Genomic DNA, 24348 nt, shown 5'->3' with positions numbered 1-24348 from the left:
TCGGCAAAAAAGATAAACAGGTGTGTTCATCAGCAATCTTTGTTACATGTTTGTTACCTCAGCAAAGCAATCAGTCTGTAGTAAGGCATCTTAAGCATTTCATGCTCTTGGTCCATTCCTTGTGAATCAACCAGGCTTTCTCTTAACGAACATCTATACTAAAGGAAGGGAAAAGAAGCCCTGGAACAAGCACTACTCAATAGGTTCAAATTTCAAAAAATGATACTGATCTTTATTACAACATGATCAATCACAAGGTAAGTATTATGCAGAATGGATTATCCATTGTGCATAATACTTACCTTGTGATTGATCATGTTACAATAAATATGATATGATCATGTTATGACATGTGTGATACACTGATCAGATTTTTCAATCAGAAAAAAATAATTGTAATTCTTCAATAGAAAAGAAATGTAAAAAATTGTATGGTGGTTGCCACCTTCATTTTTATTTACCAATGAAATCTCAACATTGGATATCAATTGCAAAAAACAATTACATTCATTACATTTTCCTTTAATTCAATGTCATGTATTTAATTTTGTTTTTAAAAATACATTTTCTAGAATCTTTTTTTGTTGAAGAAGATGTGGCTAATCCTACTTTTTTAAAACATAGAGATAAAAAGTATAAAGCATGGGAAAGGGAATCTCCATTTCATAGTTAATAGTGAAGAAAATATGAGAAATTAAATTTAACATATTATAATAAAGCCATGTACATTTTCAGTAATAAAGCACAATACATATTTTAAATTCAAAAGGTTCCACTTTATTAAGACTTTATTAAACTTGCTTTTTAGATAGCACTGTTAGCATCAAATACAATGTAGCATATCGTCAGGCTGCAGAATAGCACATTAGCCAGGGAAGTCCATTAAGTTATATGAAAACACATTAGTCAAGAAAGTCTGATCTCAAGCAGCATTCATCTATTTAAATATATCAATGTGTCTTGAAGTTTTTAAGTGGTCCTAATCTCAAAAATGAAGTCTGCATTTATAGCTTTGCTATGCCGCATAGCTAGACAGCAGCTGTGTATACTAATATTGGCTCAAGGTTACTTTTCAAGCATAATTACCCCACTTTCCTCCTCCTCACTTTTTTCTTCTGTAACAATTGGTGTCAGCAACACAGATATTCTGATTATTGGTGATCTGCAGTATCACCAATAATACAGATGCTATACCTGATTATGTGGATCCAGACGAAGCAGGCACCACCTTCAGTAAATTATTAGCTCTTTATTGAAAAAGTCATAAAAAATGACAAGTCATCGATAAAAATGGCTTTAGCGGCTGACAGCCCGCTGTTTCAAGCTCAGTAGCTCTTTCTCAAAGCCAGAAGCCATACAAACAAACAGAGGAACAACTCCTCCTTAAATAGGAACTATACAAGTAATCAGCCAATCAATTTAAAATCTAGCTGGCCAATGAGAGCACTCAGGAGGGCTGTGGACCTGATGGGGAACTGAAAAAAGTGACATCACCAAGAACACACACCTCCCAGTCTTGCCAACGCCCAGCGCATGCGTATACAGTCGTCTGCACGCGGAAAAACGTACGCATTATACGCGGAAAATCATCCAGATGGCGAAATCATGCATACGTATAAGAAGGACCGCATGCGTAAAACTGTATGCGTCTAACGCGTAAAAATCGTACGCGTCTAACGCTAAGAATTCCACTCACATGCGTCAATATAGCCGCAAAAAGGAATGTAAGTGAAATTTAAAGACATAACCGCGGTATGTAAAAGTGCCTGGGGACCACCAAAGACGTCATCACAAAATAAGAAATGGTCACCACAACCAAGTGTGACAATATGCAATGACAAAAAAGGGTGTCCCCAGAACAAACAACAACTGCCTATACTTACAAAGAAGCAAAATACCACACATCGCTATGCGTTCAGCAAGACACATGGGAGTTTTCCTAGAAAAGAACAAAAAAGAAAAAATTCGAAACATCACTAGAAAAAATAAAAGGAACACAGCCGTCCCAAGATTATCACACAGGCCACCCAGTAAGCAACAGCAAGCAGAGATAAACAATCACAAAAGACAGCTCATATGCAAAAACTGAGATCATATTCTCGATTTAGCCCACCCAACCCCATAACATTAAGTTTATGAATCCACCATGCTCCCCTACGTGCCAATTCAGCCTTCCTATTCAGTCTACCCCGCCAATCATAGGTAGTGTTGGGCGAACATTGTTCGCCACTGTTCGGGTTCTGCAGAACATCACCCTGTTCGGGTGATGTTCGGGTTCGGCCGAACACCTGATGGTGTTCGGCCAAACTGTTCGGCCATATGGCCGAACTAAGAGCGCATGGCCGCACGTTCCCCGAACGTTCGGCTTGCGCTGTGATTGGCCGAACGGGTCACGTGTAGTGTTGGGCGAACATCTAGATGTTCGGGTTCGGGCCGAACATGGCCGCGATGTTCGGGTGTTCGAGCCGAACTCAGAACATAATGGAAGTCAATGGGGACCCGAACTTTTGTGCTTTGTAAAGTCTCCTTATATGCTACATACCCTAAATTTACAGGGTATATGCACCTTGGGAGTGGGTACAAGAGGGAAAAAAAATTAGCAAAAAGAGCTTATAGTTTTTGAGAAAATCGATTTTAAAGTTTCAAAGGGAAAACTGTCTTTTAAATGCGGGAAATGTCTGTTTTCTTTGCACAGGTAACATGCTTTTTGTCGGCATGCAGTCATAAATGTAATACATATAAGAGGTTCCAGGAAAAGGGACCGGTAACGCTAACCCAGCAGCAGCACACGTGATGGAACAGGAGGAGGGTGGCGCAGGAGGAGAAGGCCACGCTTTGAGACACAACAACCCAGGCCTTGCATGAGGACAAGAAGCGTGCGGATAGCAATTTGCATTTTGTCGCCATGCAGTCATAAATGTAATACAGATGAGAGGTTCAATAAACAGGGACCGGAAACGCTAACCCATCACAGATGTTCATTGTTCATGTTACTTGGTTGGGGTCCGGGAGTGTTGCGTAGTCGTTTCCAATCCAGGATTGATTCATTTTAATTTGAGTCAGACGGTCTGCATTTTCTGTGGAGAGGCGGATACGCCGATCTGTGACAATGCCTCCGTCAGCACTGAAAATGCGTTCCGACATAACGCTGGCTGCCGGGCAAGCCAGCACCTCTATTGCGTACATTGCCAGTTTGTGCCAGGTGTCTAGCTTCGATACCCAATAGTTGAAGGGTGCAGATGGATTGTTCAACACAGCTATGCCATCTGACATGTAGTCCTTGACCATCTTCTCCAGGCGATCGGTGTTGGAGGTGGATCTGCACGCTTGCTGTTCTGTGTGCTGCTGCATGGGTGTCAGAAAATTTTCCCACTCCAAGGACACTGCCGATACCATTCCCTTTTGGGCACTAGCTGCGGCTTGTGTTGTTTGCTGCCCTCCTGGTCGTCCTGGGTTTGCGGAAGTCAGTCTGTCGGCGAAAAACTGGCTAGAGGAGGGGGAGGATGTCAATCTCCTCTTTAAAGTCTCCACAAGGGCCTGCTGGTATTCTTCCATTTTGACCTGTCGGACTCTTTCTTCAAGCAGTTTTGGAACATTGTGTTTGTACCGTGGATCCAGAAGGGTATAAACCCAGTAATTGGTGTTGTCCAGAATGCGCACAATGTGTGGGTCGCGTTCAATGCAGTCCTAGGCCGAAGAGGTCATAGCCTAGGGTCAAAAAAACCTGTTTATTTGGGCTATTTCAATGGTAGTGATGGTGACGTACATAAATCTCAGCCATGGCCGTTAGCAACGTCTGAATTTCACGAAATGTCTCATGCAGGTAGAAGACATATTGTTAGACTTGGATTCCAAAGATGGGGTCCCTACATCTCTGCAAACCAGAGTTACAGGGGTCCAAAATTGGTAAAATCCCCCATAGGCTTTCATTGGGCCTCCTATTTACAGTTCCAAAATCTCACATCTTTTCAAAGGGCAATTGATCAGCAGTGGCAAATTTTCTAGCATTGTAGGGACCCTTAAGGGGGAACATGACTGGTGAGTTTCGGGCCCCTAGGCCAAAGAGGTCATAGCCTAGGGTCACAAAAACCTGTTTATTTGGGTTATTTCAATGGTAGTGATGGTGACGTACATAAATCTCAGCCATGGCCGTTAGCAACGTCTGAATTTCACGAAATGTCTCATGCAGGTAGAAGACATATTGTTAAACTTGGATTCCAAAGATGGGGTCCCTACATCTCTGCAAACCAGAGTTACAGGGGTCCAAAATTGGTAAAATCCCCCATAGACTTTCATTGCCTCCCTATTTCACTTTCCAAAATCTCACATCTTTTCAAAGGGCAATGGCTCAGCAGTACCAAATTTTCTAGCATTGTAGGGACCCTTAGGGGGAACATGACTGGTGAGTTTCGGGCCCCTAGGCCAAAGAGGTCATAGCCTAGGGTCACAAAAACCTGTTTATTTGGGCTATTTCAATGGTAGTGATGGTGACGTACATAAATCTCAGCTATGGCCGTTAGCAACGTCTGAATTTCACGAAATGTCTCATGCAGGTAGAAGACATATTGTTAGACTTGGATTCCAAAGATGGGGTCCCTACATCTCTGCAAACCAGAGTTACAGGGGTCCAACATTGGTAAATTCCCCCATAGACTTTCATTGCCTCCCTATTTCACTTTTCAAAATCTCACATCTTTTCAAAGGGCAATGGCTCAGCAGTACCAAATTTTCTAGCATTGTAGGGACCCTTAGGGGGAACATGACTGGTGAGTTTCGGGCCCCTAGGCCAAAGAGGTCATAGCCTAGGGTCACAAAAACCTGTTTATTTGGGCTATTTCAATGGTAGTGATGGTGACGTACATAAATCTCAGCTATGGCCGTTAGCAACGTCTGAATTTCACGAAATGTCTCATGCAGGTAGAAGACATATTGTTAGACTTGGATTCCAAAGATGGGGTCCCTACATCTCTGCAAACCAGAGTTACAGGGGTCCAAAATTGGTAAAATCCCCCATAGACTTTCATTGCCTCCCTATTTCACTTTCCAAAATCTCACATCTTTTCAAAGGGCAATGGCTCAGCAGTACCAAATTTTCTAGCATTGTAGGGACCCTTAGGTGGAACATGACTGGTGAGTTTCGGGCCCCTAGGCCAAAGAGGTCATAGCCTAGGGTCACAAAAACCTGTTTATTTGGGCTATTTCAATGGTAGTGATGGTGACGTACATAAATCTCAGCCATGGCCGTTAGCAACGTCTGAATTTCACGAAATGTCTCATGCAGGTAGAAGACATATTGTTAGACTTGGATTCCAAAGATGGGGTCCCTACATCTCTGCAAACTAGAGTTACAGGGGTCAAAAATTGGTAAAATCCCCCATAGACTTTCATTGCCTCCCTATTTCACTTTCCAAAATCTCACATCTTTTCAAAGGGCAATGGCTCAGCAGTACCAAATTTTCTAGCATTGTAGGGACCCTTAGGGGGAACATGACTGGTGAGTTTCGGGCCCCTAGGCCAAAGAGGTCATAGCCTAGGGTCACAAAAACCTGTTTATTTGGGCTATTTCAATGGTAGTGATGGTGACGTACATAAATCTCAGCTATGGCCGTTAGCAACGTCTGAATTTCACGAAATGTCTCATGCAGGTAGAAGACATATTGTTAGACTTGGATTCCAAAGATGGGGTCCCTACATCTCTGCAAACCAGAGTTACAGGGGTCCAAAATTGGTAAAATCCCCCATAGACTTTCATTGCCTCCCTATTTCACTTTCCAAAATCTCACATCTTTTCAAAGGGCAATGGCTCAGCAGTACCAAATTTTCTAGCATTGTAGGGACCCTTAGGGGGATCATGACTGGTGAGTTTTGCCACTGCTGAGTCATTGCCCTTTGAAATGGTGTGAGATTTTGGAACGGTAAATAGTAGGCCCAATGAAAGCCTATGGGAGATTTTACCAATTTTGGACCCCTGTAACTCTGGTTTGCAGAGATGTAGGGACCCCATCTTTGGAATCCAAGTCTAACAATATGTCTTCTACCTGCATGAGACATTTCGTGAAATTCCGACGTTGCTAACGGCCATAGCTGAGATTTATGTACGTCACCATCACTACCATTGAAATAGCCCAAATAAACAGGTTTTTGTGACCCTAGGCTATGACCTCTTTGGCCTAGGGGCCCGAAACTCACCAGTCATGTTCCCCCTAAGGGTCCCTACAATGCTAGAAAATGTGGTACTGCTGAGCCATTGCCCTTTGAAAAGATGTGAGATTTTGGAAAGTGAAATAGGGAGGCAATGAAAGTCTATGGGGGATTTTACCAATTTTTGACCCCTGTAACTCTAGTTTGCAGAGATGTAGGGACCCCATCTTTGGAATCCAAGTCTAACAATATGTCTTCTACCTGTATGAGACATTTCGTGAAATTCAGACGTTGCTAACGGCCATAGCTGAGATTTATGTACGTCACCATCACTACCATTGAAATAGCCCAAATAAACAGGTTTTTGTGACCCTAGGCTATGACCTCTTTGGCCTAGGGGCCCGAAACTCACCAGTCATGTTCCCCCTAAGGGTCCCTACAATGCTAGAAAATTTGGTACTGCTGAGCCATTGCCCTTTGAAAAGATGTGAGATTTTGGAAAGTGAAATAGGGAGGCAATGAAAGTCTATGGGGGATTTTACCAATTTTGGACCCCTGTAACTCTAGTTTGCAGAGATGTAGGGACCCCATCTTTGGAATCCAAGTCTAACAATATGTCTTCTACCTGTATGAGACATTTCGTGAAATTCAGACGTTGCTAACGGCCATAGCTGAGATTTATGTACGTCACCATCACTACCATTGAAATAGCCCAAATAAACAGGTTTTTGTGACCCTAGGCTATGACCTCTTTGGCCTAGGGGCCCGAAACTCACCAGTCATGTTCCCCCTAAGGGTCCCTACAATGCTAGAAAATTTGGTACTGCTGAGCCATTGCCCTTTGAAAAGATGTGAGATTTTGGAAAGTGAAATAGGGAGGCAATGAAAGTCTATGGGGGATTTTACCAATTTTGGACCCCTGTAACTCTGGTTTGCAGAGATGTAGGGACCCCATCTTTGGAATCCAAGTCTAACAATATGTCTTCTACCTGCATGAGACATTTCGTGAAATTCAGACGTTGCTAACGGCCATGGCTGAGATTTATGTACGTCACCATCACTACCATTGAAATAGCCCAAATAAACAGGTTTTTTTGACCCTAGGCTATGACCTCTTCGGCCTAGGACTGCATTGAACGCGACCCACACATTGTGCGCATTCTGGACAACACCAATTACTGGGTTTATACCCTTCTGGATCCACGGTACAAACACAATGTTCCAAAACTGCTTGAAGAAAGAGTCCGACAGGTCAAAATGGAAGAATACCAGCAGGCCCTTGTGGAGACTTTAAAGAGGAGATTGACATCCTCCCCCCCCTCTAGCCAGTTGTACGCTGACAGACTGACTTCCGCAAACCCAGGACGACCAGGAGGGCAGCAAACAACACAAGCCGCAGCTAGTGCCCAAAAGGGAATGGTATCGGCAGTGTCCTTGGAGTGGGAAAATTTTCTGACACCCATGCAGCAGCACACAGAACAGCAAGCGTGCAGATCCACCTCCAACACCGATCGCCTGGAGAAGATGGTCAAGGACTACATGTCAGATGGCATAGCTGTGTTGAACAATCCATCTGCACCCTTCAACTATTGGGTATCGAAGCTAGACACCTGGCACAAACTGGCAATGTACGCAATAGAGGTGCTGGCTTGCCCGGCAGCCAGCGTTATGTCGGAACGCTGTTTTAGTGCTGACGGAGGCATCGTCACAGATCGGCGTATCCGCCTCTCCACAGAAAATGCAGACCGTCTGACTCAAATTAAAATGAATCAATCCTGGATTGGAAACGACTACGCAACACTCCCGGACCCAAACCAAGTAACATGAACAATGAACATCTGTGATGGGTTAGCGTTTCCGGTCCCTGTTTATTGAACCTCTCATCTGTATTAAATTTATGACTGCATGGCGACAAAACGCAAATTGCTATCCGCACGCTTCTTGTCCTCATGCAAGGCCTGGGTTGTTGTGTCTCAAAGCGTGGCCTTCTCCTCCTGCGCCACCCTCCTCCTGTTCCATCACGTGTGCTGCTGCTGGGTTAGCGTTACCGGTCCCTTTTCCTGGAACCTCTTATATGTATTACATTTATGACTGCATGCCAACAAAAAGCATGTTACCTGTGCAAAGAAAACAGACATTTCCCGCATTTAAAAGACAGTTTTCCCTTTGAAACTTTAAAATCGATTTTCTCAAAAACTATAAGCTCTTTTTGCTAAATTTTTTTTCCTCTTGTATCCACTCCCAAGGTACTGCCCATTTGTTGACTACAGGCTGAATAAGTTGACACAAAGGGCATACGGAATTATTTTTGAGTTTTTTTAGAACGACATGAGTTAACTCATGTCGTTCTAAAAAAAATCAAAAACAATTCCATATGCCCTTTGTGTCAACTTATTCAGCCTGTAGTTAACAAATGGGCAGTATTATTAGAAAACATTGGCACCTTTTGCAAGGAGCCTTTCCCCGGATACCGGAGTTCCGCTATCCTCCTTTGTTTTCGTTCAAAAGGGCCCCCACCATTCGTGATAAAGTATTTAGACAACGTAGCTGTAATTCATTGAGTTCTTCCACGATTGTGAATCCATTATCGGCCGGTTCAAGAATTGGCACTTTTCCTTGCTTGAGCTGCCATCTGTGCAGCCATATAGCAAAAGGTGGTACATTCACTCATCCATGCAAGGGCACACAATATACTGTTAGAGGTCGTTATTCTTGCGACTCCACTTATGTAGTTTATTTAATTAAATGTCCGTGTGGCCTTGGATATGTCGGAATGACCACTCAACCCCTACGAGATAGAATGGCATCACATAAATCAGCAATCCGGAATCATGATATGACACAGGCTGTGACTTCTCATTTTTCAACAGCTCGACATAGTGTAGCACAGATGAAGGTGCAGGTTATCGATAGTGTACCCTATGATTGGCGGGGTAGACTGAATAGGAAGGCTGAATTGGCACGTAGGGAAGCATGGTGGATTCGTAAACTTAATGTTATGGGGTTGGGTGGGCTAAATCGAGAATATGATCTCTGTTTTTGCATATGAGCTGTCTTTTGTGATTGTTTATCTCTGCTTGCTGTTGCTTACTGGGTGGCCTGTGTGATAATCTTGGGACGGCTGTGTTCCTTTTATTTTTTCTAGTGATGTTTCGAATTTTTTCTTTTTTGTTCTTTTCTAGGAAAACTCCCATGTGTCTTGCTGAACGCATAGCGATGTGTGGTATTTTGCTTCTTTGTAAGTATAGGCGGTTGTTGTTTGTTCTGGGGACACCCTTTTTTGTCATTGCATATTGTCACACATGGTTGTGGTGACTATTTCTTATTTTGTGATGACGTCTTTGGTGGTCCCCAGGCACTTTTACATACCGCGGTTATGTCTTTAAATTTCACTTACATTCCTTTTTGAGGCTATATTGACGCATGTGAGTGGAATTCTTAGCGTTAGACGCGTACGATTTTTACGCGTTGGACGCATACAGTTTTACGCATGCGGTCCTTCTTATACGTATGCATGATTTTGCCATCTGGATGATTTTCCGCGTATAATGCGTACGTTTTTCCGCGTGTGGATGACTGTATACGCATGCGCTGGGCGTTGGCAAGACTGGGAGGTGTGTGTTCTTGGTGATGTCACTTTTTTCAGTTCCCCATCAGGTCCACAGCCCTCCTGAGTGCTCTCATTGGCCAGCCAGATTTTAAATTGATTGGCTAATTACTTGTATAGTTCCTATTTAAGGAGGAGTTGTTCCTCTGTTTGTTTGTATGGCGTCTGGCTTTGAGAAAGAGCTACTGAGCTTGAAACAGCGGGCTGTCAGCCGCTAAAGCCATTTTTATCGATGACTTGTCATTTTTTATGACTTTTTCAACAAAGAGCTAATAATTTACTGAAGGTGGTGCCTGCTTCGTCTGGATCTGCATCTTTGGATCATTGGTACAGTGGTCTTAAAGCTACGGCACACCCCATATCCTTTTGCATGCGTGCTCCTCCACTTCTGTCGTTTTTTTTTTATACCTGATTATGTGGTGATCTGCAGAATCACCAATAATACTATAGTATAGCTAAATACGGGACAACCAATATGGTATTGTGTTTGGTGCAACAGTAATCAGAGAAGTTATCTCCCAAGAATCGGGAGATACAGACACTACTGCAGCCAATGATTATCTGAGGAGCAGGGAATCAGACTGTATTGCAGCCAGTGGACCTCTAAGGGTAGAGACCACTGACTGTGCTGCAGGATGGCCTCCTGAGGAGCAGGTGACCATAGAGCAGTGATTGCAGCTAGTGAACACCTGAAGAGTAAGTGTCACAGATAGTACAGCAAGGCTGATCACCCAAGATCTAGGTGAAAGCCAGAAAGGTCAGACAAGCCAAGTCGGCAACATATGGACAGATAAGGCGGAAGACTGATTCGGCATCCAGGTACAGGCAATGTTGGCAACAGATAATCAGATGAGCGGAAGTACCGAATCAGAGAACAGGAGAGTAGTCAGGAAAGCCAAAGGTCACAACAGGTAACAGCAATATCTCTCAATCCTAGTCTTAGGTGTGAGGTCCTTGGTCTCAACACCTGGGATCTAATCTAACAGATAAACAGTAGCAATCTTCTAGTCTTAGGTGTGAGGTCCTTGGTCTCAACACCTGGGAACTAGTCTAACACATATACAGTAGCAAGCAATAGTACTTTAAAGCTATCAACAGAATCTGGCTAAGTGTGGATTCCCAGCTCCGGCTGGATCTATCACACTTTGGGATCTGACTGGGGTCTGAGCACTAACACAATATAGCATTTGCAACAGCAGACACGGAGCTACTGACAGGCCTGCTCTATATATACTCAACATGCTCCACAGCGGCGCCCCAGTCACTCAGCAAATCCGGATGCTAGCTGGAGTCAGCTGACCGCATGATCAGCTGACTCCCCTCTTAGCTGCATAAAGGTCCTGTTGCTCAGCTCGCGCGCATGTAGCCCCTAGCCTGTGAGCAATGGAAGGAACAGGCACAACCTGAGCATGTAACCGCGCGGCAGAGGCCGCAGGCTGATACGCGGAGATAGCCGCCATGCCGCTTGTCTCATCGGTGGCATCTCCGCTATTCCTTACACCTTCCTTCTTACACTCCATTGCAAATTCCAAAATATTACAGATCTCTCCTCTGTGGAGGTAGCTTGGGGTAAAAAATAAATAAAATAACAGGCATGTGTGAAGAGATTCTGAGGAGGCAAATTTTTATTCACTCTTTTTGAAGATATACCTGGTGCATAACTGTCTACGCTATTGATACGTGTGTGTGTGTGTGTGTGCGTGCGTGCGTGTGTGTGTGTGTGTGCGTGTGTGCGTATGTGTGTGTGTGTGCATGCGTGCGTGTGCGTGCGTGCGTGTGTGCGTGTGTGCGTGTGTGTGTGTGTGTGTGTGTGTGTGTGTGTGCGTGTGTGCGTGTGTGCGTGGCCTAGGCTAGCTGCATGATATAAAAAAAATTGGGCGAAACAAATGTCCCGGGAATCAGAACGCCCAGCAGGTTAACATCCAACCAGACATTTCTCTACCAGTTGACACTATACAATATTTAGCAGAAAGAGAGCTTGCTTGTATAATCTTTCTGTCTCAAGAACACCAGTGACCAGTGTCATTCTTCTTGTCTGTAGTACCTTTAGAATTACAAGTGCACCACAACAATAAGTAAGATTTATAGCTAACCAGGAAGGTATAGATGTACACAGCTGAGATATAACATTTGTTGGTAGTTTTATTGAATCTCAGGATGGCATAAATTGATCAACCTATGCTGCACCCACATTTTAAATATTCCAGAAGTGTTTTTCAAAGTGTACCCGAGGCGTTATATGTGATATGATGAGATAAACATGTGTATGTACAGTACAAAACTAATTTGTAATGCTTGGGGATTATACTTTGACCACCCAGAGCAACAAGGCTGGTAGCTGAATAATGGAAGAGGCTACACAGGTTGCCCAGAACAACTGCAGCTCTGGGATTCCGATATCGCTACAAATAAGACACAATGGCAGCGCAGTGCAATGTTGCACTGCCTTAGACATAGCATTCAGACAGGTACAAGACAGGACTAGAGATTGGAGCGTAACACAGTCACATCCACAGAAGCAGAGCAAGCAGGCTAACAACAGTCACCAGCAAGCATCCACAAAGGCAAGACTACAGTAAAGAACTTAACTAATAGCAACTGCAGCCTATAGTTACGTTCCCAGAACTAGAGTAGCAGGAATACTACCAGTCACCAACGTGGTGATGGCAGAATCCAAGCTATCGGGATAATGGACTTCACTGACCCACCGCGGATGCAGCAAACATCCATCAGGCATGGAAACAAGGCAATATACAATAATACAGAAAAATATCAAACGGCTCAACTAATGGATACATATATATTAGCAAGTCTGCATTAGAGATGGGCCGAACGGTTCGCCGGCGATCCTCCCTCCTCCCTCCACCCTCCTCCCTCCACCCTCCTCCCTCCACCCTCCACCCTCCTCCCTCCTCCCTCCACCCTCCTCCCTCCTCCCTCCTCCCTCCTCCCTCCTCCCTTCTACCCTTCTACCTATTCCCTCCTCCCTCCTACCGGAGGGAGGAGAGTCTCTTCTGCCAGGGAATTATACTATTTTAAAAACCAGTATACATCATACCATAGCTGGGAATACATACATGAGTATACATCATACCATAGCTGGGGATACATACATGAGTATACATCATACCATAGCTGGGAATCGAACCCAGATCTCACTGTGTGGTGGGCATGTCACCCTAAGCACTGTACCACTACAGAAGTAAGTGAAGCTAGCCTAAAATTTAACATTTATGCTCAATGCAATAGAACCATTAGGTTGCTTAAAGGAGAACTGTAGTGAGAGGTATATGGAGGCTGCCATTTTGATTTCCTTTTAAGCTATACCAGTTGCTTGGCAGCCCTGCTGATCTATTTGGCTGCAGTAGTGTGAATCACACCAGAAACAAGCATGCAGCTAATCTTGTCAGATCTTACAAAAATGTCAAACACCAGATCATACCATAGCTGGGAATCGAACCCAGATCTCACTGTGTGGTGGGCACATCACCCTAAGCACTGTACCACTACAGAAGTAAGTGAAGCTAGCCTAAAATTTAACATTTATGCTCAATGCAATAGAACCATTAGGTTGCTTAAAGGAGAACTGTAGTGAGAGGTATATGGAGGCTGCCATATTGATTTCCTTTTAAGCTATACCAGTTGCCTGGCAGCCCTGCTGATCTATTTGGCTGCAGTAGTGTGAATCACACCAGAAACAAGCATGCAGCTAATCTTGTCAGATCTTACAAAAATGTCAAACACCAGATCTGCTGCATGCTTGTTCAGGGTCTAGGGCTAAAAGTATTGGAGGCAGAGGATCTGCAGGATAGCCAGGTAACTGGTATTGCTTAAAAGGAAATCAATATGGTAGCCTCCATATACCTTTCACTACAGTTCTCCTTTAAGCAACCTAATGGTTCTATTGCATTGAGCATAAATGTTAAATTTTAGGCTAGCTTCACTTACTTCTGTAGTGGTACAGTGCTTAGGGTGACGTGCCCACCACACAGTGAGATCTGGGTTCGAATCCCAGCTATGGTATGATGTATACTCATGTATGTATCCCCAGCTATGGTATGATGTATACTCATGTATGTATTCCCAGCTATGGTATGATGTATACTGGTTTTTAAAATTGTATAACTCCCTGGCAGAAGAGACCCTCCTCCCTCCGGTAGGAGGGAGGAGAGAATAGGTAGAAGGGTAGAAGGGGAGGAGGGAGGAGGGTGGAGGCCAATTAAAATCTCCCTAGCAGAGTGTGTAGCAGCTGTCCCATAACTAATTAGTGTAGGCAGGCAAATGGTATAAAGGACCTTGCTTGGAGGAGGGAGGGTGGGCGGGTCCTCCAGCAGTGATGTGTATTTCACTCAATTAGGTGTGGCTCCAGGTATTAGAGCTTTTGAAACATGTTTTCTATCATTTTTCCAGTTGATAGAATTTTTTTAAACTTTCAAAGTTCGCCTCCCCATTGAAGTCTATTGCGGTTCGCGAACTTTTTCGCGAACCGAACCTTTCGCGGAAGTTCGCGAACAGGGTTCGCGAACCTAAAATCGGAGGTTTGGCCCAACTCTAGTCTGCATATGTATTTATCAAGAAACTAGCTAAAGCACAAGTAATAAGGTCGCATAGAACTACAGTAACAGAACTATACAGAGTAACAAGGTGCCCAGCAGACCAGCGTACTGACCGCTATGACGGCCAAAGTCTAAAATGGGAGGCAGACTTTTATGCCGCCATCAGCCAATGGATGCAAGTATGCAAATTTCCACACAGCTGAATGATAATCATTCAATCCTGAGCTGGCTTGATTACCATTTGCTAGCTGGCTGTGAATGCAAAGAACTCCCATAAGAAATACATGCAGTATTATGTAACAACATGCATGCAGGAAATCCAGGGCTATGTGGCTGCAGCTCAGCTGCAACAAGCAATTGGTGGAATGATGACAGCATCCTGAGCTGCCCAGAACTGCAGAGTGATTGCAAATGACAATGGCTTCAATTCATCAAGCATTACCGCATTCGGTAATGCTGAAAACAGCTGACTTAACGGAGCACTTAAGAAAATGTTAATTCATCAAAGCTGTTACCGAATGAGAAGCTGAAATGACAGAGCAATGAGATAAATTACCGACTTGTGCTCAAAACATGTCAGCAAATGTCAGTAAATGTTAATTCATCAAGGTTACCACATTCGCTAACACATTCGGTGATTATCTCCAGCTCTCCCCTGTCGTTACAGGCTTCGAAAGCCTTCTGTGTGAATGTTTTCATGATTAACAGGAGCAGGCAGCCAATAGAAACAGCCCCTGTTCTCCTGCAAGTGCCGCTGATAGGTGCTGATAGGTCACACAGGCTTCTCCACACAAGCTTCCAGACCCCCCCAGGCAGTGAGCAGAGAGAACGGTGCTGTAACCCTTTAAATCCCTGTTTGAATATGCAAAGATGCAAGTGGTGAAATCACCAAGCATGGCATTTGTAATGTCTCCAGGAAGTTTATCTACGTTGTGGCAAATAAGTAAAATGTTAAGAAACACTGATGGACAGATTCAGAGCAGCAGAGGCAGTATAAGTAACAGTAAATATAACACGTTTACATGTAAAGGGATGTCTGGATGCCTTCTATTGTTATCAGCTTGTAACAACACAGAGACATTCCAAGCTGATCTGCACCACTCTGCTGTTATCTAACAGCCTTTGATGAACTGAAGCCGTAGTACTTCGGTAACTTAACGAACCTCTACCACACATGGGAAAATATTGATGAATTAGCACAGTGAAGTGTAAAATACCGAATGCGGTATTTTAAGGACTGGGATTTTGTTATCGAACACCCTTTGATGAATTGAAGCCAATGAGACTTATTGCGAATGCACAACCGAATGCAAGCAGATAACCCAGAACTGTCTGTTTGCAGTCCACTGCGACGGACAGAACACGCTACAGGAGGGATCCTTACAAAATTAATAATCAGGCTGTTCTACTTGTTTTATTTTGCTGCCTGAAATAGTTAATTTCTAGGCATGAAAGTGACAGCTTCTGTGTTGTCAGTACCTTGTTGGGAATATAATAAACATCTTTGATAATCAAATTACAGCACTAAAAATTTTCCTGGCAAAATACAACTTCTGAGGGCAGGGAGAGATAAAATACATGAACTATTGATCTTTTTATAACTTTGGGACACTTAATAGAGAAAGGTAAACATTCAACCTAATTTGTAAATGTTTAAAATATAAAATAAATCCATGGGATATCTAAAAAAGTCATTTTTAGGTGTAGGAGAATAAATATAGTTGTTTATCTCTTCAGTTTTTTTCACGCCGGATTCACTTTAAGTTGTATACACATATACTATTACTGTTGCCTATAGGGATTGGGACTCGACTATGGACCTACGGTCCTACAGACATTTTAGTTAAAGTAGAGCAACACGCTCTTTTATTTGAGAAAGGAAGGAGGGGCAATGACATAGCACACAAAAGAGAGGTTTCTGGACAAAGGAGAGCAATGATGCACTCGGCTCTTGCTGTTGCTTAAAGATCTAGCAAACCAGATCTATAAGTGACTTTGGGAGACTCATGTACTTGTGCTAGATTCTTGGCTAAGATTGCCACAATTTGCCACATTGGCCAAACTCCACATAGCATGTGTATGTAGTTTTAGATTGCACTTTGTAATATTGTGGAGAGGGTATGCTGAGGTATGCCCATTTTTCAACAATAAGTTATCTAATTGCTATTAGAACATGTATCACATTCCAAGAAGTTAGAGGTAGTAAGTTTATTCCAATATATGTAGCAGGACATCCATTAGAGAAAGCTTCATATGTAATCATCTTAGCAACAAATCTGAAATGTACAGGTGTCCCTAATCGTGTTAGCATCCCTCTAGTATTCCTAATGTTGTTGGCCTCCCTCTAGTGGTCTTTTGGGTAGATCACGGACCCTCAATGGCTATCATTCATAAAATTGTGGTCGGTAAAGTAAATCCATGCGGGAAAACACCGCTTTCGGTATTTTAGACTTCTGGCTGCTCATTTATAAAAATGTTGCCAGTTGCAATAGCAGTGCGGAGATTTCCCAAACTAGGCTGGCGGTAAGCAGGCGGTGGGCTTGCGGAAACACAGGAAGTTGCCGAGTTGATACATTTCTCCGTGTTCTGCTCTACTGCAGCTGCCTGGGAGGTCTGTGTCTCCCTTAACTTAACATGGTTATCGCCACATCCAAGGGAGCAGTATTTCCGGTCCTCATACCGCTTGCGTAAATCTTTATGAATTAACATTTTGTTACATTTGTTACGATAGTCACCGAACAAGGCGGTGATTTATCGCTCTGCTCGGTAATGTCAGCTTTTCATGCGGAAAGAGCCTTTATGAATGGAGATCTTGCTATGTGCTCTGTAAAGTCGGCTGTTTTCAGCATTTTCGCATGCGGGAATGCTTTATGAATGATAGCCAATGCCTGTTGTTACTGTAATACAGGAATGTCAAGAGAAGTAGCACTGAGTTTATTATATTTTTCTGCCAGAGATTATTTAAGTTTTGTGCCAAGGAAATTCAAACATGCTGTGTTTCCTCACTTAACAGTAGGATTGTGATTAGTACAACCGCTGGGCTGATTACTTTTCAATCAAACCAAAAGAAAACAGATGGAGATGCATGACTAAAATGAATGTACAGCACTAGTTAGCATAGCTGTTGTTGATGTATGATACTGGACTTATTAGTGCTTTTTCATTCGAATTAAATATATATATAAATATTTCAAAGGATAATCCCGATTGCCTATTTATCTGGATATGGTGGCTGTTGGCTTGAGGAGTAGGTAGCACTGTTGCATTGTTCGTTGGTCTTTGGGGCAGGGATTGATGCATGTGACATTCTCTATAGTTTGTCAGGTAGTAAGAGGATATGGCGCTGGATCAGTTCTGAGGATACTGTTGTGGGAGTAACGAAAGGTAAGTATTTATGGTTAATAAAAAAATACATTAAAGGACTTTTTTGTTACGTTTTTATTTCCTTGGGTCCCCAAGTATGGGAAATGTTTTAGGCAGAAATCTGACCTTCTTGTGAATAAGAAAAGTCACACAGGTGAACATCCTTATTTGTGTCCTGAATGTGGAAAATGTTTCAGTTGGAGAGTTGCCCTTTATAGTCATCAAAGAAGGCACACAGATGAGCGTCCTTATTTATGTCCAGAGGGTAGTAAATGTTTCAGTCAGTTTCTCAACATTTTATTTGTATGTACCTCTTTTAAAGCGCTGTACTCACCAAGTACCCCCTAGCATAGTAAACATTATCACAAGTACCCCTTGACATATATATTTAAATAATAATCATAGTACATGATAATTATTTCTAAACCATTTCCAAGCATTTACTTTTGCTTTTAATTAGCTAAAACACTAATTTGGTGTTGTTTAAATAAGATTTATTATTTTCTAAAACTATAAATTTGTTATTCTTGGTTAAGTATATCAATTTCGAGTACCCCCTGGAACCATCAGAAGTACCCCCTGGGGTATGCGTACCACACGTTGAGAGCCTAGGTTCCAAGACGTCAGAGAATTCACATGGAAGTGGGTCCTTATTTGTGTCCTGAGGATGGGAAATGTTTCAGGCAGAAAGCTGACCTTGCAAATCAGAGAAGTCACACAAGTCAACGTCCTTATTTGTGTCATAAATGTGGGAAATGTTTAAGTTGAAGATGTGATCTTCGTAAACATCACAGAAGTCACATAGATACGTGTCCTTATTCATGTCCATAGCGTGGGAATTTTTTCAGTATGAAAGCTCATTGCACATCAGAGAAGTCACAACGTAGCACATCCTTATTTATGTCCAGAGTGTGGGAAATGTTTCTGTTAGAAATCTATTCTTCTTACACATCAGAGAATTCACACAGGAGAGCATCCTTATTCATGTCCCAAATGTGGGAAATGTTACACATCAGAAAAGTCACACCATAGTGCATCCTCATTTATGTCCAGAGTGTGGGAAATGTTTCCGTTAGAAATATATTCTTACACATCAGAGAATTCACACAGGAGAGCATCCTTATTCATGTCCCAAATGTGGGAAATGTTCCCTTTAGAAATTTGATTTTCTTAAGCGTCAGAGAAGACACATCAGTGAGCGTCCTTATTCATGTCTAGGGATGGTCGGAAATGCCCATTTCCAAATAAAGCCGACTGTGACTAGTCGAAAATTACCATGTTAATCCTATTTTTGTAGAAACATTCTGCATTCTCTGATTAACTCTGAGTTCTGTGATTGGGCTTAGGGCTGGTTCAGACGGACGTCTGCGCGGCGTCGCGTCTGGGGGCATTGCGGCGGATGCGCGGTCAGGCTTTCAGTAGCCTTCGGTCGCGTCGTGATGCGGTCGCGTTTTTTTCTTCCCCTAGGGGAACATTAGCCGCCGCGGTTGGCCGCTTCCTGGAAGCAACATGTCGCTTCCAGGGGCAGCCCGAACGCTCGCAAAAATCGGGACCCAAACGCCGCGTTCGGGTAAAAGCGCGCAAAAGCTCGTTGTAAACGCTCCCATTCACTTGAATGGGAGCGTTTACCGCGACGTTCTGAACGCTTGCGGTAAACGCTCCGCAAGTGTCCGTCTGAACCAGCCCTAAGTTGCGGTAAATGGGCTTTCCATGGAATTCTGATTTCCGATCGGAAATTAAGATATTTCAATTCTTTAGAATCTGAATGAGCATCCATATTCATGTGTCACATGTGGGATCGCCCCTCCCAAACGTCTTTAACCCATTGTCAGTCATGCAGCCTGATGTACACTTTACCTATTTCCACAAAGAATTAAAAAAATAAAAAGATAAATCATTTAACAAGCTTAATTCTCCTTAACCACTTGAAGGCTGTAGGCTAACCCCCCCCCCCCCCCCCACACACACACACACACAATTCAGTTCACTGCAGCTTTAAGGGCCCGCTGCAGGGCCATACAACTCAGCACAAAAGTGATTCCCCCCTTTTCTGCCCACCAACAGAGATTTCTGTTGGTGGGCTCTGATCACTGTTGCCGTGTTTATTTTTTTTATTTATTTGTGTGGGTTTTTTTAAATAAATGTATTTATTTTTTTATTTTCCCACCCTTCCTCCCTCCCCCCACCAGCCAATGACAGCAATCGGCTGTCATAGGCATCAGCCTAAGATAGCCGATCCCTCTTGTGCCTCCCCAGGGGTCAGCGGAGTGACACGGCTGTCCCCAATACTGTGCTGGTGTAGATCGCAGCGCTGTACAGTGTAAATAGATGGTGGTTACACCATCTAACAATCTCCTAGCGGTGATTGCCGCTGGTAGACTAATGACAGAGATGAGGATGCACAATCCCCTGCAAACCACGCCACCAGCAGGGATGCTCATCCGGATTCCGGATACCCGGGTAACCCGCATATCCAAACTTTTTTCAGATATCCGATTCGGATTCAGATTCTGCATTTATTTTTTGAAATCCGGATAGCTATCTGCGGATATTTGTTTGCATACCCGGATATCCACGGATATCTGCGGATATCCGCAGATATCTGGATCTGAATCCTGTAACTAAGGAGATGACATCATTGAGATAATCACAGGGCTCCCAGCAGAAGCCCTAGCAAACCAATCATAGAAGGGAACCTTGGCCAGCCCCACTTGGCCAGCTGCTATGTGTCTGTGTGTGTGCTGTGCAGAGACCAGGCCATCTGCTGCCTGCTGGCCAGCTATTAGCCTTGGCTAGCTACAGTATAGTTAGGTTAGGGATTAGGGAATAGGAATACTGCAGTCAGTGCTAGTAGTTGTTAGAGTAGTGGTACTACTGTGTTAGCTTTCTACAGAACTGCTGTGTTGTGATCAGTGCCAGTGTGACTGTTAGTGTGCACTAGTGTCTTCTCCTCTGCTGTCTGACTGTCACTCGGCACTTGGCATGTGGCACTTGGCACGTGTCACTTGTCACGTGTCACTTGGCACGTGTCACGTGGCACTTGGCACGTGTCACGTGGCACTTGGCATCTCTGTTGAAAACTGTTTAAAAAGCATCTGCGTAAAACACATATATGGGGTCTGCCATACCCCTGCCCATGTTTTTGGACAGTTTTGGCACCTTTTTAAAGGAAAAAAAAAAGAAATTGTGGCTTCAAATATGCCCTGAAGGTTTTCAATGTTTACCTGACATTAAAGTCAATGGGGTCCATTCTGAACATTCAGTTAGTGAACTTTTGTGAAAATGTTCCAGTGTTCGCCCGTCTCAGTTAAAATCATTAATATATACTGAATAAGGTACATCTTAGATATTGCCCCAGAAAACCCGAGCACCTAGGCAACCGTCTATGTGGCCAATAAATTCAACCCTGAAAAAGCCCAGTGGAATAACTACGTTGCATTTTGTTTTCTACTGCAATTCAAATTTGTGGAGTAACACCCTTTAACAAATGTTGTTTTCAGATGTCAGGTGAAAGTAAAAATAAACACTTGCGTTCTATGTATCCTTAATTTCTTACAAGCAAAATAACAACCTGACCCGATAAAGTGGCGATAAATACAGTAATTACAAAGTTGTTGGGCTGTCATTATTATCAATTGTTAAAAAATGATATACTCTGCTTGACATACAAATTACAGTGGCCATGAGTTATTGACTAAGCTGTTCAGCAAAGACATTAAAGACAGACATGATAGATAATGTTAAAATAATGATATTTACTATGAATTTTACTTGAGTGTTGCTGAAAAATTGAGCTGCAAATTCTGTTTAAAGAAAGGAGCATAATGACATTTTGTTTCTTAAAGTGAACCCAAGGTGAAAGTGAGATGGAGGCTGCCATATGTATTTCCTTTTAAGCAATACCAGTTGCCTGGCTGTCCTGCTGATCCTCTGTAGAGATGTAGCGAACGGTTCGCTGGCGAACGGTTCCAGGCGAACTTAGGGGGTTCGCGTTCGCCTGCGCCAGGCGAACTTTTGCGGAAGTTTGATTCGCCCCATAATGCACTATGAGGGTCAACTTTGACCCTCTGCATCACAGTCAGCAGGCACATTATAGCCATTCAGGCTACACTAAGCCCTGGAGCCCCACCCCCCCTTATATAAGGCAGGGTCCGGCAGCCATTAGCCTCACTCGTGTGCCTGCTAGAGAGAGGAAAGGGACAGATGCTGCAGACTTTTTCTCCTAGGGACAGATTAGTTAGGTTCTAGGCTGCTTTGCTTGCTCCTGACTGATTATTGTTGCTTTTAAAGCACCCAGCAACAGCTCTTTTCAGAGCTCAACCTGTACATTTTTTTTTTGTTTTCTGTGTGTCAAACTGACACTTTTGTTGCATGCACAGCCTTGCTAAGTGATATTGTGTGTGCCACTGCCAGCAGCCCGGCACATTCAGTGACTACCTGTGTGTGTGACAGGGAGCTGCACATTGTACTACCCAGTGATGCATATACCCCAGTACCTGTTGTGTTTACTTAACCCTCCTCATCACTGCATATACCTAGCTTTGTGTTGAGTAAACCCAGCTCACTGCATCTAACTACCCAGTACCTGTTGTGTTTACTTAACCCACCTCATCACTGCATATACCTAGCGTTGTGTTGAGTGAACTCAGCTCACTGCAACTAACTACCTGTTGTGTTGAGTGAGAACCCACCTCACTGCATCTTAAGTACCTTTACTGTTCAGTGAACCCAGCTCACTGCATCTAACTACCCAGTACCTGTTGTGTTTACTTAACCCACCTCATCACTGCATATACCTAGCGTTGTGTTGAGTGAACCCAGCTCACTGCATCTAACTACCTGTTGTGTTGAGTGAGAACCCACCTCACTGCATCTTAAGTACCTTTACTGTTCAGTGAACCCAGCTCACTGCATCTAACTACCCAGTACCTGTTGTGTTTACCTAACCCACCTCATCAGTGCATATACCTAGCGTTGTGTTGAGTGAACCCAGCTCACTGCATCTAACTACCTGTTGTGTTGAGTGAGAAGCCACCTGGCCACCTCACTGCATCTAACTACCTGTTGTGTTGAGTGAGAACCCACCTCACTGCATCTTAAGTACCTTTACTGTTCAGTGAACCCAGCTCACTGCATCTAACTACCCAGTACCTGTTGTGTTTACCTAACCCACCTCATCACTGCATATACCTAGCGTTGTGTTGAGTGAACCCAGCTCACTGCATCTAACTACCTGTTGTGTTGAGTGAGAACCCACCTCACTGCATCTTAAGTACCTTTACTGTTCAGTGAACCCAGCTCACTGCATCTAACTACCCAGTACCTGTTGTGTTTACTTAACCCACCTCATCACTGCATATACCTAGCATTGTGTTGAGTGAGAACCCAGCTCACTGCATATAACTACCTGTTGTGTTGAGTGAGAACCCACCTCACTGCATCTTAAGTACCTTTACTGTTCAGTGAACCCAGCTCACTGCATCTAACTACCCAGTACCTGTTGTGTTTACTTAACCCACCTCATCACTGCATATACCAAGCGTTGTGTTGAGTGAACCCAGCTCACTGCATCTAACTCCCTGTTGTGTTGAGTGAGAACCCACCTCACTGCATCTTAAGTATCTTGAGTGAGAACCCACCTGGCTACCTCAAAAAAGGGCAAAAAAACTTGCCCTACGTAAAACATTCTTGGCAAATGCTTTCGACTTGGTTTGTCTTCCGCTGGCTCAAGGGTCCATCTGACCACAGATGCCTGGTCTGCAAAGCACGGTCAGGGCAGCTACAGCATGGGTCTCAGCAGGCTCCCACTTCGGGCCGGAATCCAACCTTCATTCCCCGCGGTGACAATGGCAGACTTGCCCTCCATAACGGATTACCGTTAAAGGATTTAAAGTTAATTCATTTCAATTAGGGCCGCAAAAGGTCCTCCTGAGTTTTGTATTGTTGTTTTTGGTCACTACCTCGGGGCGGGCGTGCATGCCTGCCTGCCTCCCTCCTTGCCTGGATGTGTGGTGGTAGACGTTGATCAGGCTCCAACTCCGGAACACAATACAAGAGGGAGCTCGTCCTCAGAAACAGCTGGGGGCAGTGTCCGGCGCCATGTATCGCCCGCTATGGCCAGACAGCCAACATGCCCTTCAACCTCAGCTGCTGATGCCACCGTAGCGCCATCAGCCCAGGGGGGCTCAGTGGTTTGGAAATTTTTTCACGTGTGTGTCTCAGATCGGAGCAAAGCCATCTGTTGTCTCTGCCAGCAAAAATTGAGCCGTGGAAAGGCCAACTGTCACGTAGGGACAAGTGCTTTACGAAGGCACCTGGAGAGAAGGCACAAACAGCTATGGCAAGAACACCTTAGGAAAAGCAGCACCCCTCAAAAGACAAGCAGCGGAGAACAACCGCGGCAGCCGTCACAGGGGGCTTCTGCTGCTCCACGTTCCCATGGTATTGTTCGTGGCTGGGGGGAGGAAGAATGGATACACTTTTAAACAATTTAAAAAAACAACCATCTAAACTTTCAAACAATTTAAAAATACAACCATCTAAACTTTCAAACAATTTAAAAATACAACCATCTATCATTTTCAAAAAATGTAAAAAAAAGGGCAAAAAAACTTGCCCTCCATAAAACATTCTTGGCAAATGCTTTCGACTTGGTTTGTCTTCCGCTGGCTCAAGGGTCCA

General features: G+C 43.7%; 1 protein-coding gene and 1 long non-coding RNA gene across 5 annotated transcripts in view; one reads left to right on the top strand and one right to left on the bottom strand.

Annotated features, from left to right (window-relative positions):
* The window catches only part of DRD2 (dopamine receptor D2), a 593536-nt gene that overhangs the window by 528531 nt on the left and 40657 nt on the right, over positions 1 to 24348 (top strand). The gene's annotated exons all lie outside the window — the stretch shown is intronic.
* Positions 29 to 24348, bottom strand: part of LOC137521470 (uncharacterized) — a 35655-nt gene continuing 11335 nt past the window's right edge. The window contains exon 3 of the long non-coding RNA XR_011022129.1: positions 29 to 158. This is a non-coding gene — a long non-coding RNA (uncharacterized lncRNA). The remainder of the gene's footprint in view (positions 159 to 24348) is intronic.

This window comes from Hyperolius riggenbachi, chromosome 6, assembly GCF_040937935.1.
Source record: "Hyperolius riggenbachi isolate aHypRig1 chromosome 6, aHypRig1.pri, whole genome shotgun sequence".
Classification (NCBI taxonomy): domain Eukaryota; kingdom Metazoa; phylum Chordata; class Amphibia; order Anura; family Hyperoliidae; genus Hyperolius; species Hyperolius riggenbachi.
The sequence above is the reverse complement of the archived record's forward strand: the minus strand, read 5'-3'. Positions and strand labels throughout refer to the sequence as shown.